A 13,676-nucleotide genomic window follows, 5' to 3' on the forward strand; every position below is an offset into this window, starting at 1 on the left:
ATTAAGAAACTAGCTAGACCACCGGAAACAGGCTACAAAAGGTAACAATTTTGTTGTGTAATTTAGAGGGGAGGCTACGCAAGGGCTTCATGAATAATAATCGATACTTATATAAAAAGGTTAGTAAATCAATATCAAAAGTGAGCACGTCTAGCTTTATTATTTAGACGGTTATGAAAGCTTCCTTTCCTACTCATGCTTATCAGCGAGTTGCAAAACATCTTCTAAAATTTGTTTGTATGCAGATATAATCTTAAAAAAGTAAATCTAATAATTGAAGTTACATTATTTTTGCTCTGCTTCCGGCAGAGCGATTATCAATTGAATTAAAAAATTAAGCAATTTACAATTCTTGGTTTCTCAAATTGCTTATAAATAAAACAATGTTACTCATGTTTTTTGTGGTTTTACAGATCAATTTATCTGAAGGTATCAGAATCAATTTATACAATCATTCTGATTTAGATCACATAGCGTCGTGCGTGGTCACCAGGAGTTATAAACACGTCTCTCACAGATGCTGTGCATCGTCACATCCCAAATAATAGTACAAGTTTTACATAACAATAAAACTTGTATTATTGTGGAGAGACGATGCACAGCATCATTTTAAGGCTCCTGGTGAGAATCTGCTATGAGGTAAGAAGCGTAGTGTCGCCTTTACAACGTCTCGGCGCCCTACCACCTGGGACCACGTGACTTCCGGCGAATCGCTGATTGGTCGAAAACAGCAACCGGAAGTGAAAATCATTGGATAATCAAAGGGAAGTATACAGCGCCCTCTCACAGATGCTGTGCATCGTCTCTCCACAATAATACAAGTTTTATTGTTATGTAAAACTTGTACTATTCTGGAGTTTATTGTAAATTGTGAATATCTAACACCATGATCTTTCGTTTAAACAAGTTATTTTTGGATTAGTTCAATTTCAATTATATATTAATTAATTAGGTAAGCAAAACTTTGTTAATTTTGTTACACAGACAAGGGGCTGGTTTGTATTGTGGTTTCGTAAGAAGAGGTATTGTAAGAAGTTTTATTTTTAAACAATGGTTCTTATCCAATTTTGGAGATTTATAGCTATTATTTATAATCAGCTTCACGCTGTATCCCGCACACAGCAGGGTAGGCAGAGGGAACCTATTATTAACACACTCCGTTCCCCACTTTTCTCCGAATTCTAAGCGAGAGCGAAGAAATGAAAATATAAATGTAAATAAATATTTTATTTCCTGGAGTGGGGATCAAACCCGCAACCGTCAGTCGCACCCTTGTGCTGCTGCACTACAACGGCCTATTTATATAGATAATAATAAATAATAAGCATTGTCGAAATAATCGTAAAAATATTTAAAAGGCAAAACTTTAACTTATTACTATATATCTACTTAACATATCCTATTTTTTTAAATTTAGAATCTAAAATTGTAACACATGTTAATTACAAACAAAAAAATACGGTTACAGTACCTCGTTGTTCAACTATTCTTTTGTATCGGTAACAATAAGAAGATTCATTATTTTCAACCATTGATTTGACAATAATTGCTCCGATCTGAAACAAAAAAATCTGTTTTTATATTCTACGTCATTTCTATACTAATATAATAAAGCGGAAGAGTTTGTTTGTTTGTTTGTTTGTTTCTATGTTTGAACGCTAAGATCTCTGGATCTACTGGTCCGATTTACTATGTTTTTGTTTTGAATGAAAGCTGCATTCTTCAGAAGTGCTATAGGCTATATAATATTACATTACACATATGTACCAATAAATTAAAATACTTTCTAATTTGACATGCAATTTATTCTGCCATGTTAATAACAACCGTCGTTGCTAAGCACCGGTTTGCAAAGTCTCTTTGTTGTTTTAAGAAATCGTCACCTAAAATGAACTTATATTTTGATATTCATCCTTATAAAAATAAATATATTATATAATATTTAATAAATATTCTTAAAGTTTAAACAGGCGTAGCCGCGTCCGGGTCCACTAGTATTAGATAAAAACTGATACTAAACTCAGACTGCATAGTTTAAACTGTCTAAAAACTTAAATATAACAATTTTTATTTACTTTTACTTCAATATATTCTAAAATAGCATATATATAGAAAATAACCAGTGTTTGAAGTTTTCAGTTCATTTAATATTGACAAACAGAATACAGTCAACCAAATGAACTGTATAAAAGAAAAATACATAAAATCGTAGCATGTGATATTTTTGTTTTCAATATTCAATTTTAAAACTGAAAAGTCGGCTCTCCAGTTGCTGACAGCTGTCATGTCCTTTAAAAACTTTGATATTTCTAAAAGAACGAATGAAAAAGTGCCCTAATTCTTTTGCCGTCAGTTCTCTGAGGCATACCTATGACATTTTAATAACACTAGACTCATTCGACCACTCAAAATTGTCATTATAAATTAATTTTTAACAAAAACAGAAACCGACTTCTAACAACGAACTAAAAAGTGAAAAATAATTTTACAAAGATTTTATAATTTTGAAGTCGGTGTCAAGCTAATGCTACAACACCTTTACTACAATATCTAATTACTAAGCCTGTTTGTTTTACTTGGCACCGACTTCAAAATTATAAAATCTTTGTAAAATTATTTTTCTCTTTTTAGTTCGTTGTTAGAAGTCGGTTTTTGTTTTTGTTAAAAATTAATTTATTTTACGATTTTAAGTGATGGGTAGATCTTAAAATGATGCTTCTTGAACGAGTGGTGATGGTGGTGGTAGTGGTTGTCAACGAGTGGTTGTGGTTATCCTATGTAAAACTTCATTTAATTAGGTTATTTTTGCGCAAAGTAACATTTTGGTATATTGACAAGAACATACATAAAAAGTATTCGGGCGAATTGGGAATCTCCCTTTTTTGAAGTTGGTTGAAAATGAGAACATCTTCTTTTTTGAGGTTGGTTGAAAAGAAATGTAACGATCAGGAATCTCACTTCTGACATCGAGTTAAAAAGTTTTTGCTTGTAACTATTACAGTATAATCAATTTTTTACCAAAAAAAACAAACTTTCTCAATTTTCACCCGATTCCATAATCGGAACCTAGCCAAACTTTCACCAAATTATCCTTGAAGTATCCTTTCAAATAAAAAAAGAATCATCAAAATCAGTTTGCGCGACATTAAGTTATTCGTCTATTTGTCGCGCACATACCTAATGCAAATTTAAGACTTATGTGATTTTCTCATAGATACCATTGTCAGACATGGACCAAAAAAAAATGGGACCATTCGGGAAGCTTCACCTTTCAAATAAAAAAAAATTATCAAAATCAGTTCACCCAGTCAAAAGTTATGAGGTAACAAACATAAAAAAAAAAAAAAAAAAAAAAAATACAGTCGAATTGATAACCTCCTTTTCTTACAGAAGTCGGTTAAAAATGACTATAATTTCGGTCGTGGCGCAGGGGGGTGTCGCTGTTAATGCGATAGGTTGTGGGTTCGATTCCCATTTCAGGAAATATTTAATATTTTCATTTCTTCGCTCTGGTATCGATCTATATTCATGATCATTCTATATTAGAAATATTTCACACAAATTGGTAGCTATAAATTTAACATATTTCATATTGCATCGAAGATTTATTAACATATTCATTACGTAAGGTGAAAGGAGATTTATGTAATATAACAAGAGTATTAAGGTTAAAAATAACAAAAGAGCATGTAGGATAATCCTCCCGGATATCCGCTCTGTGCTCTTACAGATATCCGGTTTCCTGCCGTAGATGTTTCATTCTCAATTTAAGCCGATACGACGTTATTAAGTAATTCATTTATAGGTAAATACTTATATTGAACAACTTTTCTTAAAAAAAATGTAAAGACCTAGAAAAGTTAATAATATAGTTTAAAATGACATACGTATGTTTGTTTTTATCACACAATAATAGCTTACAGACTCTGTGATAAAGAATAATTTATTTACAAAATTAATATGCTTGTTTTCGAATAAAAAAATAATATAAAAATTAAATTAAAATTTTCATTAGGTTAAAAATATATCAGGTATAAAAAAAATAAGTTTCTAAGACTAGAAAATATTATAGTGACATAATAATAATATTAAATTATTAAAAATAAGCTCTACTTTTATTGGAACTGTAACAAAATATACCTACACTTTACATAATTATAGAAACAAAGAAAAAAAAATGGATTATTGTATCAAATTCACACTTGATTCTTATGTACATTAAATAAATAAAAAATAAATCAGCTTCACGCTGTATCCCGCACACAGCAGGGAAGGCAGAGGGAACCTACTGTTAAGACACTCCGTTCCCCACTTTCTGCTGAATTCTGGAGGTATTGCGTGTTGAGTGGCAGAACAGAAATGGAAATATAAACGTAAATAAATATTTCACTTCCTCGAGTGGGGATCGAACCCACAACCGTCGCGTTACAGTAACATCCTTGCCAGGACTCAGGAAATAAAATAATATATATATAATAATAATAAACTCAGGAATAAGACATAATTATGATTGCTAAACATTAAAATGATATCATAGATCGACTTAACTTAAGTATATTTATAGCTTCCGAAATTTAAGTTTATAACATGCTGATAAGGCAACGGGTACTTTAACAAAGTGTCACTTCCGGTGTACGCCTCATGACACGGCAAGTTCTACCTTTACAATAAAAAACAAACAAGCCTAGCACGTTGCGTGTTAAACCTCATTTGGCGGTTAGGCAAGACAGCGGGATAGATTTATATAGAAAGATGCCGTGGCGCCGGAACTTGTGACCTCAATATTCAATAAATATTATATATATCTATATATATAACTAGCGGCCTGCCCGCGGCTTCGCCTGCGTGCGTGAACTACGTTATTATTAATTTCTGTCTCTATGAGTACCTACGTCCTATAAGTGACGTCCATGCAAAATTTGAGACTGTTATCATTTGTAGTAACGAAGTTTCATAGAAACTTTAAACCCCAAAAACAACCCCTTAGAAATCGAATATTGTAAATTCCCGTCTTAGCGAGCACCTACGTCCTATAAATAACTCCTATGCAAAATTTGAGATTCCTAGCTTATTATTCCTAGATTTTTTATATATAGATAAAACAGTAAAAATATTTTGTCTGTACATTTAGTATTTTTGGCTGAAATGAATAAAGGGGCACTTAAAAAGAACAATATAAAGAAATTTTTTTTTTTTTTTTCTTGTCTGTATGTATGGTCACGCTTATCTTCGAAAGTATTGAACCGATTAACTTAAATCTTTCACAAATTACTTTGTTTTAACTCAACTTAACAGTTAAAGTTTGTTTTGTTATCGATTCATTAATCTGTATTTTTAACCAATTTTCAAAAAAAGGACGACGTTCTCAATTAATTATTTTCGATTCGATATTCGATTCATTCAAACCAAGTGCGGTGTGGGTGGCAACCAAGGAGTAAAAAAATAAAAAAATATATCCAACACCATTTATTATACCTAGCTATTTATATAATTAGTAAAAAAATGCAATTTATTACTTAAGCAGTTTATAGTATTATCATCACCAATCAGTAATTTTAAATAATTTACAAATTTTCACAGGCAAGCGTATTGTACGTATCATATTCGTTGTAAGGCTCATCGACGCTCCCCTAACCCACTTCTTCCCTGACATCAGGTCAATGTCGATTACGTGGCAGCCTTATTTTATGAGAAACTTCTAAATATATCGCCCAAATTCACTCGTGATAATGAGATATCGACGTTAGAACTAACGAGGGAAACAAGGCATGTTTCTTTAGATTGTATGTACTGGATTTTTCTACATGAAAACCCATAGCTTATTTGATTGTAAGCAAAATTGAGAATAAAGCTTTAATTTACGGATTTAATATACAAAGCTTTGCTTGTTATAATATATCTTCTTCGGCACCCGACAGGTTGTGGGTGCGATTCCCACTCGAGAAAATTAACGAAAATAACGCGGTGTTGAGTTCCACCACTCAACACGCAATGCTTTCATTCGGCGGCAAATGGAATTGAGTGGAATATTTGTTTGAATATCACTTCTAGGATAAACATTAATTGATTAGGAGTTGTTTTATATATAACTAAATGAACGTTCGTTCGTTATATGGGGTGTTCAAATACAATAAAAGTGGAAGCAAGTTCAATGTGCAGGTTAGTTAGTTTACCGAATTTACACTCAGATTAGTAACTAAATATTTGAGGAAAATTTCCTCCTTCCTTCCTCTCCTCTCCTATCTCCTCCTCCTTTTAATCTCTTCCTTTGAATCTTCTTTCTTAAAGTCTCCTTCCTTTTTATTTATTAATAATTTTATTAATTTTTAAATATAATTTTTAAAGAACTGTACTCTGACATTTATTTTGATTAAGCAGGTATTCTTTAATGTTGTCCAGGTAGAACTAATAGATTCTTACTTTAGAAATACAAACAGCATTTTCGACAGACTTCAATTCTATACACATTGAATGGAAAAGCAATTTTGTAACTTTTCAAATAAATAGCTTAAGCAATCGCTTATAGTTGAAAAATAAATAATATAAATACTATTTACAAATACAATTGTAAAACAGTCTCTTAAGAAGAGTTTATATGACGATGGCGATGATATGCCACTTATAAAGTACTAGTGGACCCGCACGCGGCTACGCCCGCTTGAACCATACGAATATTTATTAAGTATATTTATGAAATTATTTTCGGTTTTCAATAGAGAGATGCGTTAAGCAAGCTCATTTTGGATGACGTTTTCTAACAACAAATCTTTGCTTTGCAAATCGTTGCTTAGCATCGGTCGCATAGCGACAGTTGTTATTAACATGGCGGAATAAATTGCATGTCAAATTAATAAGTATTTTAATATATTGGTATATATCGATAATATTACAAATATGAGAAAAAAAAGTATCCTATGTTCATTCCGAGACCCTCAAGTAGGAGGAGGAAATAGGAGTATTTTATCACAATTAAATTAGCGGTTTGGGCCTGATTACGTACAAGCCAGACAGACAGACAGACAGAGTTACTTTCGAATTTATAATATAGGTATGGATAGTAAATACGAGTATAAAGTATTTATTTGGTTAAGGTATAATACTGTGTTGCTTAAAATAATTTCATAATTAAAGCTCAATTTCTTAGTAATATTTAAAAGCTAAAAACGATTATTTTGACATATTCTTAGGAGATAGATATATTAATATATAACGGACTTTTCTGTATACAATTTTAAGATGTACAATTCTTTAGTAAATTATTTTGATCTATCTCATATTGTTAACCTGTGAACGTACATCGCTAGGAAGCCTACCAAACAAACATTTATCCTTTTTTCAACTCCTTTAATACTTGAAAAAAGTCCAGTATATAAAAATCTATGTCCTTTCTCAAAGTCAATTCTGTATCTATACTAAATGTATTAAATTCACAGACAGACAGTCAGACAGACAAATTTATGTACGGATAAGCTACCCTTAAATTATAAGGAATATTGGTGGTAAGTTAACCGTTGTTAAATTACCCGTTTATTGTTTTAGACAGCAAAATGATTGGGCACGCACACCTAATTCTTATAAATTTCTATCCTATTGTTGACAAAGTAATTGATCAATTTAGTAAAAAATAACATTTCAGGTTTATTAGTATGCTTATAACTTAAAGATCTCACTATTGGACTAATACTCTCGTATAAATGTTGATAGAGTATGTTAATGAGAAAAATGAAATAATAAAATTTTCAATTATGATCATAATTTTACTATTTCAATTTTCTTCGCTTTTTCGTAAACTGCTTAAAGATTTTCTTGCAATTCCTTTTAGTTATTAAACTCTTTCTACGGCTGGTAGACTCGTATATCGTATTTTTAAATATTCATTTTGACCCACTTCTTGTAGTCCGATTTGCTTGAAAAATTGCACACGTGTTAAAATATCGGATTCTTTTCATATAAATATTTGCACCATATGTACTTTGTCTGCATGTATATACAATGTATGGATATTGTATATACAAGTGTGACTGGATTCCAGAACTCGGAGACGTATGAAATTGTATAATAGAATGAAAGGAAAATGTTGAGTTTAACTTTTCTAGCAAACGTACTCGTATAAATATTTGAACGAAACGGGATTTGAACCCGCTCTACCTATATAACATTATCCAAGCCATCACACATATGTATATGTACATTAATTATATTAATATTATTTACGATTTTTTTACATTAAAGTTCACATTCGAATCAGCTTCACACTATGTCCCTCATACAACAGCGTAGACAGGGAACGTAAAGTTAAAACACTTCGTTTCCAATTTTCCGCCGAACTCTGGAGGCTTTGCGTGTAGAGTGGCAAAAGAACACCAGAGTGAAGAAAATAATAATATTAAATATTTCACGTCCTCACGACTACCCTCTAAAATACTTTCTCTATCTACAACAATAATTTAAGAATGATTTCTTAAATTATAATAGCACTAAACCTAGCTAACAATATTAAAATAAACATTTCCTACAAAGTATTTTTCTACTAAAATCTTAAGACGATAATTGTTGTATGAAAACACAAAGTAGTAACAGTTAGACACAGCTTGTGATCAAGTAGAGTTGGCGGAGAGCCAGCGGTGCGGCGTTCTGTTGCTGATGACCTGAATGAACACCCTCGTACAATGTGCTCTACGTTGTACATTGGTTGTTCATTCTAAATGGCAATATTGTATTTATTATCTGTATTTAATCAATATTTGATTATTTTATATACCCACCACTATATATATATAACACAGCAGGTTAGGCAGAGGGAACCTAGTGTTAAGGTTCCCAATTTCCGCCGAATTCAGGAAAAATATAAACGTAAATAAATGTTTCACTTCTTCGAGTGGGGATTGAACTCACAACCGTCGCGTTACAGTCACACCCTTGCGCCGCTGCGCTACGACGGCCTCGTTTTTTTTATAATGCTATAAGTATAATAATTCTTCGTAAAAAGCTATAATCATATATGCCACCAGACTATGTGGGCAGTGTACAAACTCTTCTCAATGAAATCTTGGCAAAGATTTTTCTCTTTTTACCAATAATAAGAAATTAATGGTCTTATGTATGAAGAAAAGGTTATTTCTTCAACGTATATTATTAAACATTTTTAATATTTGTTAAAAATAAATTATTATAGGTTGGAAATAATTTTAAAATCCTTAGAAGATAAACGTGGCTAAGGGCCAAGAACTATGTCAGAATTCAGAACTTAATGTGGTGTGAATCTTTTACGTGCCAAACGAAAGCTTGTATAATGGGGATAGATCGATAGATTATTCATCTTGTCTGGTCAGTTCATTATAAGATTAAAGTATAGATTTTAGATTATAATAAGATAAATCATTATTATTTTATAAAAAAAGCCTAAATTTATCTTATAATAATAGGCGAAAATCAACGCCGCGTTTTCATCCGCGCTCCCCCAAATAGGAATCGAACCCAAGAGCATCACGCCTACAAATGCTAGTCACACGCTTGTGCCACTACACCATGAGGATCTCACCGCAACTACTTACTCTTTAATATTAGCCAAAGTTACCTACATACATTGACCCGGGTTGCGCTATTGATTTTACACCTCCGTAAATAGTTATCGGCGTCAACTCAAATACTGGATTTGAAATTGCTGAAGGGGAGATTTGTTGGGTTCTCACCTCTCTCTTCATTATTAATTGCGGGATTTAGATGAGTTTCCTTATAACCGTTTTGTTTGAAATTTGATGAATTAAACTGTTAGAACAATGTATTTGGTTATAGTATACTATTATACGTAACAAAAACAAGCTTTTATAGAAAGAAATTGTAAGATCTATACATAAAAATAAAATTGAAGTCTTTCTCGTTGATTTCAAAACAGCTTTTGTTTTTCTAAGTGCATATAGTTATTTATCTGATATCAAAACACAATCAAATATTTTTTTTGTCTGTGTATCTTTTTGTATGTCCGGGTTAATCTCCGGAACAGCTAACACATAGATTTTTTCACCCAGAATTCCTGCTGGATCGAGATTTACGCAGGAAAAACCACGTTCGTGTGAAATCGAGAGCGCGTACCTACCGCCTACCTAAATATATAGATACAAAATAAGTAGACATTTTTTGCGAACAAAATCAAATAAAACCTCGAATTACTTAAATAATGACTTGTCTATATAAACATACAATATAAATCTATTACAAAATTTAAATTGAGATTAAATAAATTATAAAACATTTATTTTCCCCATTCGAAAAGAGTTCAGGTCTAAGTTTATAAAATTACGTTAATATTGTTAGACTGTGACATAAATCAGTAAGACATCTCATTAATCAGTAAGACGAGGGCGTGACTCCACTGAAACCATGCTGATTGGATTTTTACTCCTTGGCAGAAACAAATGGGTAATCGAAAGCAAAAGGTCGTGAATCAAGAAGGTTTAACCTTAATAAAATTTATTTATTTTCCTTTTACTTGATTCATAAAATAATGTAAGACATCTTGTGTGATTCTTTTAAGTATTAGAGACCTTCTATTCTTAAACTGGACTTATAAACATATACAAATAAAGATTAATTACAATATATTACAGTAAACGTCACAGAAAAAAAATACGTCTGCAGCAAATATATAACAAATAATAATTAAATCGGCTTCAAAAAGGAAACGAGTTCGCTTCAAGTCGATATTAGACGAATTTGATTTGTCTGTTCTTATTGAATGGGATGCCAGCATTGAAAAAAATATGCAAATTTGGTCCGAAAAAAAAAATGTTTTGATGCCTGTATAGAAATTTCCCAGTAAATTTAATTACATTTTTAAATTGGATGATCTCTAATCAAAAATTCGTTCAATAAAAATGTTTTCAGTTACAATAAAATAGACATATATATTTTTTTCTCTTATGCACTTAAAAAATATTTTTTAAAAAATATTAAATTAATATTATTTATTGATTGCTAATGCTTTTTTTTTTGTCATAGGGATAAGTATGTGTTTGTAAGTTCAGTTTTACATTAGATGGTCAATAGATTATTTACTTTATTGTATTGATGAATTAACAACAATGGCCGTATGCATGAAGCAATATTCAAATTCATGAGATATACAGAATGTAGAGAATATTGAGGCAAAACAATTGCTGAGTTATGTAAATCCACATATATAACATTATGTCAAGAAACAATAGGGCTGTCACTTTAAAAATTATTTCTTTAACATTTTTTTACTTGCACTGTTTAATTTCTTACTGCAAACATAAGTTCTATGTATTCATATAAATTTTTATACTTAGATAGATAATTTTCTTCTTTTATGCCCAAACAGGATTCAATTAATTGTTAACTTCATTATATTTCGGGAATCACAACAACAAAAATCAGCTTCACGCTGAATCCCGCTTACAGCAGGGTAGGTAATTTTTTGAAGCATTGCGTATTAGAACTCAGCGCCGGGCTTTTGCCTTAGTGAAAGCGAAGTTGGAGCGACGAAACCAAAAAAATATTAACAAATAATAATTCATTTCGTCGAGGAAGGATCGAGCCCACAGCCCTCACGTTACAGGCACACTCTTGTACCGCTGGGCCACGACGGCCTCAATATTTATTGGGAATACTTAAAAAAATACAAAATCAACAACCCTAGATAAGAGATAAGTTTGGCGCGTCAGCAGAGCAACCTACAGTTTACTTATTCATGCATCCATGATTCCGAGGCGGAGTATTGCGCCCCCGGGGCCCGGGGCCCGGCGGCGGAGCCCGGGGGGTTGTCAGCGGCGCAACACGTTTCGTGTACGATTTTATTCACTTCTTACTACCGCTGTACAACAATGTTTCAGTAGTAATACGAGTATATACTGAGATGTAAAATGAAATTGTAAGGAAATATTATCTAAGTACGAGTAAGTACATATAGGGATATATATATATCAAATACGAATATGGCCTTAATCTTGATGACGATTCATATTAATATTAAAAGAGGTATTATATAAAGTAAAATTGACAAACTTAGAATTTTTTTCTCCGTTTTTATTATTATTTGGCTCTTACGATTAAAGCAACATTACCAATATATAAGAACTCTTAACGCATATCAAATATATACATAATAAGTTATTAATATTTTATTAAGAAATCATCTAATATAAAAATCATTATCTTCGAAATTATTAATTTAAACTATATATTAATTAAATAAATCATAATAATGAAACGAGACGTTCAAAGAACTAATTTTCCTGGTGATAATTTGAGTTTTTCGTATCCCTTTCCAATATCTCATTTTGTATAGGTACGTGTACACTTGACATTTTACTGTATTGAGCTACAAATAACTTTAATAGCGTCGGTGAAGTGACCTTTTGCTATTAATATGTTCCCCTCAGCTGAATCGAAGTTCAACTTAACTCACTTATATATATGTAAATATATGTATGTATGTCCCTGACAAATACTCATCTGTTTTGTATCATAGTTATCAAACTGAAACCGTTCCTTTGTGAATAGTAATAACTAATAAGATATTCAATAAACATTTGAGCGTTTTGAACTTTATATCTGAAGATATTAAACGACTTTTTATTATATATTATCAGTTTCACGCTGTATCCCGCACACAGTAAAATAGTGTTAAGATATTCCGTTCCCCACTATTCTGGAGGCATTGTGTGTTGAGTGGCGGGACTCAACGCCGCGCTTTGCCTCGACTCCAGAGCGAAGAAATGGAAATATAAATTAAAATAAATATTCCATTAATAATATTATCTTGTCGTTGTCTTGATTTTGCCAAGTAAAAAAGTGAGATCTTGTTATAAAGTTACAAAACTCATTACTTATAGTGACTACAACCTGGTCTGGAGACTCAAGTTTAGAGGCATGCTGCACACCGTGTAAGGTACATTAAATAAAAGTAATTTTAAACTAATCTTCAATTATATTAAATCAGTTTCCCGCTGTATCCCGCACACAGCAGAAGAGGCAGAGGGATTCTAGTATTAAAACACTCGGTTCCCCCCTTCCCACCACATTCTAAAGGTATTACACGTTGAGTGAACGGAATTCAACGTCGCGCTTTGCCTCGATAATGTTTATTTACCAATATTACATAATATTTCACTTACAAGTGTAAAATTTCATGTTTATAGAGTACCTTTAGAATAATTTCATTTATATATGATACTATAAATTTTAATAAATGTTTGTAAATTGTTTAATATGAAGCTAAATTGTTGATAGTACATTTTTTTATATGAAGCTAAAATAACATTTATTTACTATATTAACCGTATTATCCATCTCGATTATTCTGTAACGTTTTTTTATACAAGAAGCACCTATTCCTTTCTTTATAGGCTTAGCTGTAATGAAAGTTTGTGGCCAGTTTATATTAAAAGAGAACTCGGGTCAAGTCCAATCCCTAGTGGGAATGGTTAGGTTAAATCTCATTTGTTACCTTTTACCCTGAAGTATAACTGATATTACAATCTATTTGTGTTATATAGAATATTTTATTTAAGATTTTAAAAATTTGTGAGTGCTCGTAAGTGCAATCATGTTTGTATTTGCAACAAATATACGTAAATACTTATCTTTAGGTATCTACCTATTAATATTATAAAAAATACAGTCGAATTGATAAAATAATAAGTTTATTAAGTTGA

General features: G+C 31.4%; 2 protein-coding genes across 3 annotated transcripts in view; one reads left to right on the top strand and one right to left on the bottom strand.

Moving 5' to 3' along the window:
* LOC146534562 (uncharacterized) overlaps nucleotides 1–13,676 on the top strand; it is a 91,431-nt gene that overhangs the window by 47,210 nt on the left and 30,545 nt on the right. The gene's annotated exons all lie outside the window — the stretch shown is intronic.
* Nucleotides 1–13,676, bottom strand: part of LOC146534563 (uncharacterized) — a 57,123-nt gene that overhangs the window by 38,440 nt on the left and 5,007 nt on the right. For both annotated transcript variants that reach the window (XM_085192844.1, XM_085192845.1), the window contains exon 2: nucleotides 1,472–1,556. The gene's annotated coding sequence lies outside the window, so the exon portion shown is untranslated. The remainder of the gene's footprint in view (nucleotides 1–1,471; nucleotides 1,557–13,676) is intronic.

This window comes from Heliconius melpomene, chromosome 11 (assembly GCF_056956725.1).
Source record: "Heliconius melpomene rosina isolate 202511_hmr_F chromosome 11, ASM5695672v1, whole genome shotgun sequence".
Lineage (NCBI taxonomy): Eukaryota > Metazoa > Arthropoda > Insecta > Lepidoptera > Nymphalidae > Heliconius > Heliconius melpomene.